The following is a 14270-nucleotide window of genomic DNA, read 5'->3' as shown; positions in this document are numbered from 1 at the left end:
GGATGAGCCCTGTTCTATCTTGTTCATTGCTCTATCTTTATCATAAAGAACTGTGATAAACCCATACAGCACTAAGTGATAGACACATATGAGGTGCTTCAGAAAGATCTGTTGCATATTAACAAGTAATTCTTCCTCCAGACATAACCAATGTTAAATGAGAATTTCTGACTGGTACATATTCACCGCCATGGATATGTGTAATGCCATTATGCCAAAATTTATCTTATAGACATAGAGAGTATGATGATTTGTGTAATGACATTTTTAAATGTTGCTGCGTGTGACAATACCTGTCTCACAACGTTATTGTAAAGATTACAAGAGATAATGTATATAAAACGTAATTTGTCAGAAAAAACTTACAATATTATTTATCATCATTATCCTGATTTCATAGATGAAAAACTTGGAGCTCCAGTGGCTATATAACTACCCAAGTTTACAGGCATAAGTTATTCAATCTCTGCAAAGCATCACTAAAATGATTTTATATAGGTTTTTTGTTTATTTGTTCTTGTCCTTTTGTTTGGAACATCCCTTGCTAAAAGATTATGAGGATCACAAGGAATCTCCTAAAAGTTAGGAATGAAAGAAAAACATTTTTCCATTGATATGAAACTCTGTCTCTATTAAAAATACAAAAATTAGCCAGGCACTGTGACATGCACCTGTAATTCCAGCTACTCAGGAGATGGGGCAGGAGAATTGCTTGAACTCAGGAGATGGATGCTGCAGTGAGCTAAGATGGCGCTACTGCACTCCAGCATGGGTGACAGAGTCAGACTCTGTCTCAAAAAATAAAAAAATAAAAAATAAAAAAAAGAGAAATTTCACGAACATCAGTAAAACGGCCAAAGAAAAGAAAAGAATGAGAAATTCAAAGCAAAATTTGGCCCACTGGCCCACATGGTATGGAAATAAACCACTTGTAATGTTTAATGGGAAGCTATAGAGAAGTTAATAGGTTTGTGAAAAATGTCCCAAGATTTCAGCTCGAAGTATGATTTCCCACTTCAAGCAACTTTCTACCCTGAGGGTAATAGGTTTTACTCAGACTTTGTCCAAAGAAAGAAACTGCCACTATTTCATATTTTTCTTCCTTTTCCTATTTTCCTAATACAAGTGTTCAGTATTCTTTGGTGGAATTCTTCTCTACTGTTTGATGTCATGACGCTTTGTTGTCATTTGGAGCCACTGGTGCTAACCAGAGTAGTGTATGATAGATACTGGAAGGTGCATTAGTTCATTAGGTTATATCTCATATTCTTATACAATTCACACAATCAGCTACTTAACAGAACTCAGCTTCAAAGTTGTGTGATTTTGTTTGTGGTATTTTTAAGTAATATTTTATTTTTAAATTTGATACATGCTCATTAAGAACACATACCAGCAATTAGTCACACGTTACTATAACTGAAAACAAAAATCATTTGGAATAACATCAGACAAACCTGTTGACCAGAAATATTAAACAGGTGTGGAGTTCTTCTCAGCTACTTAACAACTGGGGTGATAACTTTGGGCCTCCTCACCCTGGTCCACTCTTTTCCCAAACATTCAAACATTTACTTGATCATCTTTGTTTGCCCTGAAACTCTCTGATACAATAATATTATATTGTTTTGTGAGCAGTAATACAATTTGGAAAATGAAAGTGAGAAAGTTGTAATTTTCTTAGAGCAGATTGACATTTCAGCTCTAAGCAGCCGCATTATTTTCTTAGAAACAACACAGGTCCAGAGAAATACTGTAACTTGCCTAAGGTTGCACAGACCTAGAATCCATGATCCCAACCAAATATCTTTGACGTTAGTCTTATTTCCACTGTATAGATTCTTTGTTTCTATTTGCTAGTTCATTAATTTGTCCAGTATGATTCACTAATAACTACAGCATGGTTAATCATAATAATGTTAGTGAATTATTCTAGACACTTATGAAGCACCTACAATGTGAAGCCCCAGTAAAGAACTTTTTAAAAAGTAATCCGGTTTTATTCTTAACAACAACAAAGATGAGAATCGTAGGTATTACCCGCATTTTAAAGAAGAAAAATATTCATACAGATGCATTATTTAAGTTTCTGTAGTTAGAAAATGAAGGACCTGGGATAGGAATCTCACATGTATGCTTCAAGAACTTGAAAACCTGTTTTTTTTTGATACCTACTCATGACATAGTAAACCTTTTTCTCTGTCTTGGATTCATGGTTTGGGTTTCTATATTTAGTGTGTTTTCTCAGAATTTAGCTAGAGGAGCAGACTATAAAAATGATCCCTATTCTTTACTCCTTCCTTTGCTCTCTGTAATGTAAAATTTCAGTTTTTTTCCAACAAGGAGTGAGATCTCTTTGTTGAATGTTTTTTGTTTTGTTTTGTTTTGAAGATGGAGTCTCACTCTTATTGCCAGGCTGGAATGCAGTGGCACCATCTCGGCTCACTACAACCTCTGCCTCCCATGTTCAAGCAACTCTCCTGCCTCAGCCTCTGGAGAAGCTGGGATTAAAGGCGCCCGCCACCACACCTGGCTAATTTTTTGTATTTTTAGTAGAGACGGGGTTTCACCATGTTGGCCAGGTTGGTCTCAAACTCCTGACCTCAGGTGATCCACCTGCCTTGGCGTCTCAAAGTGCTGGGATTATAGGCATGAGCCAGGATGACTGTTGCATTTAGACTAGTTTTGTGAATTGCATGGCCAATATAATGCAACCAAGGCTAGTTAGCACGTAACAAACAAAGAGACAACATACAGAACGGAAAAAAAATATTTGCAAACTATTCAATTGACAAGGGGTTAATGGCCAGAATATATAAGAAATTCAAACAATTCAATAGTTTTAAAAAAAAAGTCAACAAATAATCTAATTTAAAATGCACTAAAGATCTCAATAGACATTTCTCAAAAGAAGACATACAAATGGCCAACATCAATAATCATCTAAAAACTGCTATTCAAAACTACAATGAGATATCATATCACCCCAGTGAAAATGTCTTTTATCAAAAAGACAAAAAATAATGGATTCCAGTAAGGATGCAGAGAAAGGGGAAAGCTTGCACACTGCTGATGGGAATGTAATTTAGTACAGCCACTATGAAAACAGTATAGAGGTTTCTCAAAAAGCTAAAAATAAAACCACCATATGGTCCCAAATAAAGGAGATACATAAGCAAAAGAAAGAAAACTCAGTACATCAAATAAATGTCAGCACTCCCAGGTTTACTGCAGCACTAGTCACAACAGTGAAGATTTGGAATCAACCTAAGTGTTCATCAGTGGATGAATGGATAAAGAAAATGTGGCCTATATAGACAATGGAATAGTATTCAGCCACAAAAAATAAAATCCTGTCGTTTACAACATGGATGAAACTGGAGGACATTATGTTAAGCAAAATAAGCAAGGCAAAGAAAGACAAGTATTTCATGTCTTCATTTATATGTGCAAACTAAAAAATTTATCTCATGAACATAGAGGGTAGAATGATGCTTCCCTCATAAAATCAGAATTACCCCATAATCTTTCTGTTAACCTACTTTTTCAATTTACCACATATTTAGACTTAAAAAATCAATAGGTGTAGACTCTCTTTATGGTATTAATAGTTATGAAGTAATAATTTAAAGGATTTTAGCATAACACATTTACCTAAGTAGTTTTCCTTGATATTTATGTGGTTACCTACTGCTCACTACTTTAAGCATCATGGTAATAAACATCCTTATACAGTTATCTCTTTCTCAGATCATTTCCTTAAAAAAGATGGTGAATGGTTAGTCAAGGGATATATATACTGAAATCAGTGATATATATTACAAGATTTTAATCTGGAAATGAAATATCAATTAATATCTGTATCAACATTGCTCTCTTGAAAAGTTTGTGAGGGCAAAAGGCTGAAAATATGTTGAAGGAAAAAAAATGTGATAAATACCAGCCCAAGAATTAAAGAAGGAAAGAGATCCTGCTTAGGTAGGGCTCATGATAATCTTAGTAATTCACATAGAAACTCAATCTGGTTTAACATGCATATTTTTTAGGTCACCATTGTAACAGGCCTTTCTTGCATTGCTATAAAGAAACTAGAGGACACTGAGTAATTTACACGTAAAGAAGTTTAATTGGCTCACAGTTTTGCAGGGTGTATAGGAAGCATACAGCATCTGCTTCTCGGGAGACTTTAGCAGGCTTCCAAAAATGGCAGAATGCAAATGCGGAGCAGGCTCATCACATGGCAAGAATGGGAGCCAGAGTGAGACACAGCGGTGGGGGTAGAGACACATACTTTTAAACAAACGGATCTCATGAGAACTCATCATCATGAGAACAGCACCAAGGGGATGGTGCTAAACCATTCACGAGAAATCTGCTTCTATTATCCAACCACCTCCCACCAGGCTCCATCTCCAACACTGGGATTTACAACACAACATAAGTTTTGAACAGAGACAAAAATGTGAACTATATCAACCACATAGACTAGGTCTGTTTTCTTGTATACATCGAATATAGTATAATGATAATTTCCCATTCATCCATATTAGAAATTGTCAAATGACCATCTTCAACCTTTGCATATTTTTCTATTGAATTATCTTAACTATTCATTATTATTTGTAAAAGTGCTTTATATATTAAAGATATCCCCTATTGTCACATATATTGTCAGAGAGATTACAACATATACAATTTTAACAATACCTCAAAGCCAATTTTAATTGTATATGTATTCTATCTTCTTGTATCCTCTGCATTTATTACAGCTATTACTGTATATTCTAAATTGCTTGGGTTTTATCATTTTTGATCAAATACTAATTGTGTATAGGACACGGAGGCCAAAGTAGTTGAAGCTGACTATGATTTTCAAAGGTTTTTGAGTAAATTCCTTAGACAAACACGCCAAGACAATGTTGTATCTCTGGGAAAAACAATTATGGCTAAGAACAATTAAGCCCACTGGGAGAAAGATAGCTTATTGCATAAGCTTTATTCTCCAGTGGGTCAGTGTTATCTTGGCGTACAAAGGATGACACATCATTAATGAAAACCAGGAGAGAAAATGTTTTTAAGGCTATGAAGTTCCCAAAAGTCAGAGGTCAAACTAAAATGTGTCAGAAGCTGTCAAAACCATGTTATTTCCATGATCATAAACGTGTTTATGAACAGCAAGGCTAATCACATTGAAAAATCACAAGAACAAATTCAAAGTTTTTAACCTAAAAGGACTCTGTAACTTTTTAAAAGAAACCCTTCTTTAAAAAGAAACCTGCATGTTGAATTCTGTCACTCTTCTCATTTAAGAAGCATTAAGTTTTCTAAAAAAACATGATGATGAGGAGTAGTTCTGTTATCTGTGGCAAGTTTATGTATAAACGTTGTATACCAGCAAATCTAAATACATCTGCTATTAAAAGAACAAGTGTGCCCCCTTCTGAATAAATGAAATATTGAGTCCTATATTTACACTTTAAATTACCAAATCCCTTCTTTCTGGACCAAACTGAATAAATGAATTTGGGCAAATACTAATGGAGAATTTCAAGAGCACTGTTTTCTAGAAACATTTATGATTGGCAAAATTCTAAAAGAATATTTAGATGAAATCTGCTATGTCTTTTCATATGTGCTTGTTTCCACAGCTGGAATCCTCTAAAATAAGTCACCAAGAAAAACATTCTGATCTATTTCTACACAAAGAATGAAAAGCCAGGAAGTTACATAACCCAAAGTAGAGTGGAAAGAGTTGGGTAGAGAGTTGGCAACTGTTTTGGAAACTGAAATAGTGTTAAAGATGTCAGGAAAATGTGAAGTGACATTCCACTAAGACAGTTCAAAGATGTTTTGAAAGACAGTAGCTATGTAAGCTACGTACCTGTGTTGACTTAAGTTTGACTTTGTTCACTTAGTTCTACAGCTGAAACAAGTCCCAAAAGGATTAAGTACGTTTTGGGAAATTACTTAATGACTAAGCCATATTTTTCTACCTTCAGTCAAGTGCTCTACCTACAAGAAAAAATGGTGATCCAAATGAGTTTTCTGGTATATTAATATATGTTTAATAGATTACATCTATAAAACTATTTCAATCCAGATTCTTCTCTTTTTCTCCTTTTGTAAATTCAGAGCCAAATCAACTTTTGACCAAAATATGGTACCATGTTTGATATACTTATCTTGGGCAGTGTGACACTTGACTATTGTAAAGTATCATGGAAATAAAATGTGGATGATGATGAGAAAGATGACAATGACAATAGCAATTTTTATGAAAATGAAAATCTACTTTGTCATAACATTATTTAAGGATGACAGTTAAATGATAGCTTAAATCGTAGTTAAATGATATCCTAAGTCATCTGATAAACAGGAATTAGTTTCTAACCAAGTTCTCCAATTTATAATCAGAGAATATTGTGCTTTGTCTTATATTTGCTGGTATGGTGGCAAAAATAATTTGTCTCATTTTAAACACAAAGGTTGACCGATTAAACCTATAGCTACTTTGCTAGTTTTACTGTGATTGATAGCTAAGTCAGTTACCTTCCTTCTAAAGTTCTGTAAATTTTAATATATTAGAAAACTAAATATTTATACAAATTTCATCAGTATCTGCCTTTCTTTACTGATGTATACATTAGAAACAAATTTCATCAGTCTTTGTTTTCTAATTCACATAGAAACCCAATCTGATTTAACATGCATTTTTTTTTTTTTAGATTACCATTGGATGAGGCCTTCTTTGCATTGCTATAAAGAAACTACAAGACACTGAGTGATTTATAAGTAAAGAAGTGAATCATTTATAATTCATTTATAATTGGCTCACAGTTTTGCAGGGTGTAAAGGGAGCATAGCAGCATCTGCTTCTGGGGAGACTTTAGGAGGCTTCCAATCATGGCAGAATGGAAAGGGGGAGCAGGCTCATCACATGGTGAGAATGGGAGCCAGAGTGAGAAAGAATGGCGGGGCCAGAGCCACGCACTTTTAAACAAACAGATCCCATGAGAACTCATCATCATGAGAACAGCACCAAGGGGATGGTGCTAAACCATTCACGAGAAATCTGACTCTATGATCCAACCACCTCCCACCAGGCTTCATCCCCAATATTGGGATTTACAATACAACATGAGTTTTGAGCAGGGACAAAAACATGAACTCTATCAACCATATAGACTAGGTCTGTTTTCCTGTATACACTGAATGTAGCATAATGATAATTTCCCATTCATCCATATGGGAAATTGTCAAATAATCATCTTCTACCTTTACATATTTTTCTACTGAATTATCTAAAATATTGATAAAAACAAAAGCAAATATTGATGAAATTTGTATAAATATTTAGGATTTTCCTCTCTTCAGCAAACTCTTTTACTTCGGGGCCATTTGACTTAGGTCAGATCTAGTTTTCCACATGGTATTTAAAATTCCTATCTTTTAAGAATGAAGTAAATTTTTATTTTCGATGTATTTCCAGAAAGCACTAACTTCTGACGTTATCAGAACTTTGGATGAAATAAACAAGTTTTTAACGAAGTAAATACAGTCTATCACCAGTTTAAATTCTTTTCCAATACTATTATTTCATGATTCTACAAAGATTCTACACAGAATCTTTCCAACACTATTACTCAATAAATTCTCCAGAATACTGCATTAATCTACTTAAGCATTGAATCTTTAAATTCCTGTTCTCGATGGATAAAACTGACTGATAAAAGTACATTTATAAATGTCAGTTGCCATATGGTTTACACTTTTGCTAATGATCAATCATAAGATTAAATCAATCATTGGACAAATACCATTATAAAACTGTGAAATGTTTATGCCAACTCTCTTCTTTTCTCCCCAAGTAACATCACTAACTTGTGCCAATATTTACAAACATTTAACCCGTACTTCCTTTCCTGCTGTAAGATTCAAATTCACCAATTGCAGCTAGAGTGGCCACCTATTATTTGGCCAATGTATTCATTTTAAAAGAACATTTATTGAATCAACATATATAAAATATCTTTTGGGTTTAATTAATAGGCCTCATATATTCGTTGCCAAAAATATGTTCTCAACTAAAACATACCCTATCATCATCAATTCACAGAGTTGTTGCTGATTATTCCTAATTGTGCAACGAACCATCTTGTAGAATAAACAACCTCCATAGTTCTTATTTTGAAAAACTTTAAAACATTCAGACTAGTAATTACATTGAATGATAGCTTAATTTAAATTGTAAAAGACCTCTAATGGATTATTTCATTTACACTGTGTGATATGTTTCACATAGAAAGAAGTTATACATACTCATGAATCAATATGTACAATGAAGGATTAAATTCAAAACAAATGTATTTTATTCTATTTTATTCTACTTTTCAAAAAATTATAGAAATTGAGCCCAGCCTTCCTACTGCCACTTCTTGCAACTTACACACTTGATATGTATACCATCGCTTTCCTTGGCCCTTGTAAGACATCATGTGTTTTTCACCTAATAATGATGTAAATATAAACACGCTTAATATTTACATTTCATCAAAAGATTTTGTTCATGTATTTATTTTGTGAATTGTTAATGTATTATCAGTACGGCATCCAATTGTTTTTCTTAATTGTGAATTACTTTGCATTTGTGAATTTGTTAACTGAAATCACAAACTATCTTTGTTGCCTGGGCTTAAAGAAAAGGCTGGAGATGCAGACCGGACTGATCACCATATTCCATTCCCTGGACTGTAGAGCTTGGTTCAAGAATGGACACCAACTAAAACTAGTCCAGTCTCATTAGAGTATTGCAAATTAAAACAACGATGAGATACCACTACACACTTATTAGAATTGTACAATCCCAAACACTGACAAGGACAAATGCTGGCCAGGCTGTGGAGTAACAGCAACTCATTCATTTAGATAGAAATGAAAAAAGGTATGGCCATTTTTGGAGACAGTCTTACAGATTCTTACGAAGCTAATCATAGTGTTACCATATGATCCAGCAATTACTCTTGTTGGTACTTCTCCAAGTGCTTTGAAACTTATGTCCACACAAACCTACACACAAGCATTTCCAGTGACTTTATTCAAAATTGCCCAAACTTGGAAACATTCAGGTTATCCTTTGATAGGTGAATGATAAACAAACTGTGGTATATCCATGCAACAGAATAATACCCAGTGATAAAAACAAGTGAGCAAGCTCTAAAGCCACACAGAAAGGAAACTTAAGTGCATATTGCTAAGTAAAAGAAGCCAGTCTGTGAAGATTACACATGGTATGATTCCAACTATATGACATTCAGGGAAAAGGAAAACTTGAGAGACAGCAAAAATATCACTAGTGGCCAGGAGTTTGACAGGATGGAGGGAAACCTGAATAGGTGGAGCACAGAAATTTTAGAACAGTATTCTGTACGATTCTGTAATGGCGAGTAAATGACATTACATATTTTTCAAAACACATACAACTCTACAACACAGAAGTTGAACTCTAATATAAGCTGTGGATTTTAGTTTATAATGCTATATCAATACTGGTTCATCAGTTGTAATAAATGTACCACATCAATACAAGATGTTAATAGGGAAAACTGTGTATGGAGTGTTTGGAACTGTCAGTATTCACAGCTCAATTTTTTGATAAGCCTAAAAGGGCTCTAAAAAATAAAGTCTATTAATTAAAAAACAACTGGTCAAATGAATCACAGTTCCAAAAGCTCTACTGGTGTTACCTGGAAAGAAAATCACAGGAAAGGCTTCTTAGGGATTACGGATTACCATATGAAGAAAGCCTACCCATAAATAAAGCCAATATTATATAAATTGAGGTGAATAACAGGAAAAGAGTGAGAAAGAGAGATGGACTCTTGCATCTTCTTTTTCCTCTGAAGGCAAGCTGTGCTTGAATTTGGGGCTACCTCTAAGCCTTTTGGGCTACAGCTACCTCTAAGCCAATGGAAATCTTTTAGGTCAGAATGAGTTGAACTCCTAAATAATCTAGTTCTATATGTACAAATAAATATTGTAATGCTAATTTTATTTTTAAAAATTATTTAATTTCTAAGTTGATGGAGATGCAGTGCTAGATTTAATTATCAGAAACACAGCTCATTTTTAGAGTTGAGAAGGGAACATTTCCAAATTATGTTGCTAATATATCCCCAGAAATTTGGTTAAAGACAATGAAACAGATTTTATTTAAGTTGCACTGGGTATGGAAGAGGTCTAGACAGGCAATGGAATTCACACAGCAGCTGCTGTGGAGCAAGTGAAGTCAACAGGTAGGGGCTGACAATGAGCAGGAAAGGCTCCCAAAGTGAACAACGATAGCTTCTCTGTTTTATTTACTGGGCATCTCTGTAAGTATATCTTTGAACAAAGGAATATTCAGTCAATACAAAGTACGGAAGACACTATATTTGAACATGGGTAACTACCAAGTTCAGGTCTTGCTCGTTCTAGACCTCCAAGAGAACCATGGAGCAGGAACTGAAACACATAAACAATAACTTGGAAATTGAATTTAGCAGGCATTTATTATTACAACAGATCGATTGGCTGTGTCAGGTTAACCAGCCAACTTTCTCAGAAGAAACAATAAGCCTCTGAAGGGGTAGAAAGAGCTTTGCAGAATTGGGAGATCCATTCTGATGTCTTAATACAGCAGAAAAAGGGAGATGATGTCTACACAGAAGTGGGATGAGAGCATGGACAGAGTGACACTGATCTCAATGGGTACCTTATAGATGCTGTTTTTATAAAGAATCTATCAAGATGGTCTTTCCAAATTGCTGCTTCTGTGTAACACCTTGTATTCCATAACACTTCCTGGAATGAAGGAATGGATGAATGGTGCCCCCTAGAGTTGTTCTATCCAGTGACCTTGCTGCTGTCACACTAGCATGAGTACTTCAGTCTCCAAATTACCAGCTGTTTCAGGTGGGCATTTATGTCACTGCCATGTTAAAATGACTTCCTGTCAAAGTCATGCTTACAATCATCTTGGGTCCCCTCAGAATCCCAGATTATCTTCCAATCTGGTTTCAAGTCCTTATTTCCCACCCCAGATTTTCTCAAGAAAACTTCCAAAAAGTTCAATTTAATTTAATTTTATATTAAGTTTCATGCCTGATCACCAAAACCCTTGCTTTTGGACAAACAAACATTTATGTGTCTACTGAAAGACTTGCATACAGCTATAGTAATGTTAATAATGATGATGACAAACATTATAACAATGATCATTTATTGTTGTACCACACTGTACTTCTTAAACATTTTGAAATACATCACCCCATTCTAGGAGCTTCTAACTTCTAAATAAAGCGTTGACTGACTTTTCTAAGGTGTCCAGAGGATTCCTCCTCCAAATAACTGTCTATTTATCAGGTACAATTTGCAATTCTGCCAACTGGGATTCCTGCTGCTAATGTGGTTTCCCATATTGCTGTGTAGGAAGTATTCGTGACATCAGCTTCTGAACCAGCCATGGAAATAGCAGATCTCACACACACCTACTCTCCGCAAATCATGGACAGTTTTCCTCTTTCATGTTTGTAAAAGGGGGAGCAGATGATTTGTGTTGCTTGAGGGGGTAGAGATAAAAATTCTCTGGCTATTTCTTGCACATCACAGCCACGGAAAATATTTCAAGATCTGAAGTAGAAATGAATAATTTTGGACTCAGCTCTTGCCTCTACTGCTCTCTCAAGAAGGGTGCATAATAATGTTGTTTTTTTTTTTTTTTCTTTTCATCTCAGAGTGCTGGCAAATGTGTCAGGGAATGAGGATTAATTCATTTCTGAAAAACTCTTTTTAGCCATAAAAAAATGGAAAGCAATTTTTATGAGCATTCTGAATGATTTTTTTGATGTCAATAGTATTGAAGATGAAAAAAATGGCAAATTAAGCTCGAGTTCCTTTTCAATTAGTTATGTTTAAAGGCTAATGTAGTTTTTAGAGCAGCATCTATACTTTGATAAATGTACATCCTTCAAAGAATAGTTTCTGTAGTATTGTAACAGAATTTCTTTTTTGATCAATACTTTCATGTGATCATGAACATGCGTCTTCACCATTACGCCTAAAAAAATAATCCATATCATAGCTCATTTTTCATCTGTAAGATTTTTGGCTTTGGAGGTACTTATTTGGAAGTTAAATAAGGTCTCACTGAAGCCTCAAAAGAGACAGTTCTGCCTGTTAACATCTACATATAAACTTCATGACAACATATATTTAAAGACATTTTTTATTTACAGACACAAATATTTTTACCATTAGGTGGAAACAATGTCATATTTATAGGAAAACGCCTAGACACGGTCAGAGGTCCCTGTTGTGATTAAATGAGACATAGATGGTCACTTTATGGAATAGAGATGTGGTCGGGACAATGTCAGACAAATCAGAACCAATCAGGGGCAGCAAGAGGGATATTTTTGAAAGACTTTATTTTTTTAGACCAATTTCAGGTTCACAGTAGAATTGAGAGAAAGGTACAGAGATTTCCCATATATCCTCTGCCAGTACACTTGCATCCTCCCCCACTATCAACATCCCCCCACCCCCAGAACAATGCCTTTGTTATAATTAATAAACTTACATTGATAACATCATTATCACCACAGTCCATAGATTAGGGTTCATTCTTAGTACATTCTATGGGTTTAGACAAATGTATAACGACACAAATTCACCGTTGTAGTATGATGCAGAGTAGTTTCATTGCCCTAAAAATCCTCAGTGTTCTACTTATTCATCCCTTTCTTCCCCCAACCCTTGGCAACCACTGATCTTCATGCCATCTCCATAAATTTGCTGGTTATTTCTTCTGACCAGCTAAAGTGGGTTCACCATGTGAAGGGTAAAGACAGCTAGCTTCCAGTGGACTTGACTCACCAGTTTTCAAATGATAAAATTCTAACTATATTTTTGCTTGGGAGAGGTTTTTTTTGTATTCAAATGTTATACATAAAGTGAGAGTATTTTGATATATTTAAGTTGCTCACTATTTTAAATTTGCATGGTTTCATTTATAAGAATGTGGCTGTACTGGTGCCCAACACATGGAAGATTCTCTCACATGATAAATCTGACCTTTTGCTATAGCTGTCCTCATTCATGTTCTGTGACACTCATCTCTTTGACACTTCATGAAGGAGAAGACTGTTTATACTAAAATAAGTAATCTATGTTGTCCCTGCCCTCTACTAAGTCGTATTTAACTTATCCGTTTGGCATTGGGTCTACCATGTGAGACCCAAACAAAAAAGATTCCAAATTTTATTCTTGTGCTTCTAAACAGAGAACACAGAAGAGCATTCCATCTATAAGAGCAACTCTTTATAGTTCCTATTTCACACTGCTGTACCAAAGAATGACTTTAGTTCTATGCATTCAGAATGCATCTAAAACAGGCATAAAAATAATGTAATTGTACATTTAAAAATAACTACAGGAGTATAATGGATTGTTTGTAATACAAAGGATAAATGCTTGAGGTGATGTATACCCCATTTACCCTGATGCGGTTATTACGAACTGCATGCCTTTATTGAAATATTCCATATGCCCCGTTAATATATACACTTGCTATGTACCCACAAAAAATAATTTAAAATAAATAAATAAAATAGGTGTAAAGAATGATTGAACACTAAGATATTTGCTTTGATATTTTTGTTTGTTTGTTTTTTCCAGAGATAGATAGGGCCTTGCTCTGACACCTAGGTTGGAGTGCAGTGGTGCAATCATAGCTTACTGAAGGCTTAAACCCTGGGCTCAAGCAATCCCTGAACCCTGGCCTCAGCCTCCTGAGTTCTTTGAAATATTTTTGAGCTAGCAAGAACAAACTTTGGAGTTTACATAATCTGGGACTACGTGCATGAGCCACTATGCCCAGCTAATATTTTTAGAGACAAGGTTTCCAACATTTAGCCTCAAGTAATCCTCCTACCTTAGCTTCCTGAGTCCTTGGAGTACTTTTGAGCTAGTGACAAAGTACTTTAGAGATTACATAACCTCTTCCATTCTGTTTTATAATGGAAGAAACTTAGGCCCAAGGGAGTAAACCTAATTGTCCCCCCAAATTTCTAATCAAGTAAGCTACCGAATCCTAAATTCCACATGGTTCACAACATGTGTATAATTTTGCCTGCTTATTAGCTTATCATCTCTATATGAGATTCAGTGGGAGTTGCAGTACACAAATTCTTTTGGCCAAGATCTTCCAATCTGGAATAAAATCACCTGGGTTT

The 14270-nt window shown here is 34.9% G+C and overlaps 1 long non-coding RNA gene across 1 annotated transcript in view; it reads left to right on the top strand.

Annotated features, from left to right (window-relative positions):
• The window catches only part of LOC116559215, a 158367-nt gene that overhangs the window by 10405 nt on the left and 133692 nt on the right, over nt 1–14270 (top strand). The window contains exon 2 of the long non-coding RNA XR_004272381.1: nt 5649–5737. This is a non-coding gene — a long non-coding RNA (uncharacterized LOC116559215). The remainder of the gene's footprint in view (nt 1–5648; nt 5738–14270) is intronic.

The sequence above is a fragment of the Sapajus apella genome, unplaced genomic scaffold, assembly GCF_009761245.1.
Source record: "Sapajus apella isolate SASKATOON/1434 unplaced genomic scaffold, GSC_monkey_1.0 scaffold23, whole genome shotgun sequence".
Lineage (NCBI taxonomy): Eukaryota > Metazoa > Chordata > Mammalia > Primates > Cebidae > Sapajus > Sapajus apella.
This window is presented reverse-complemented; position numbering and strand designations above follow the sequence as displayed.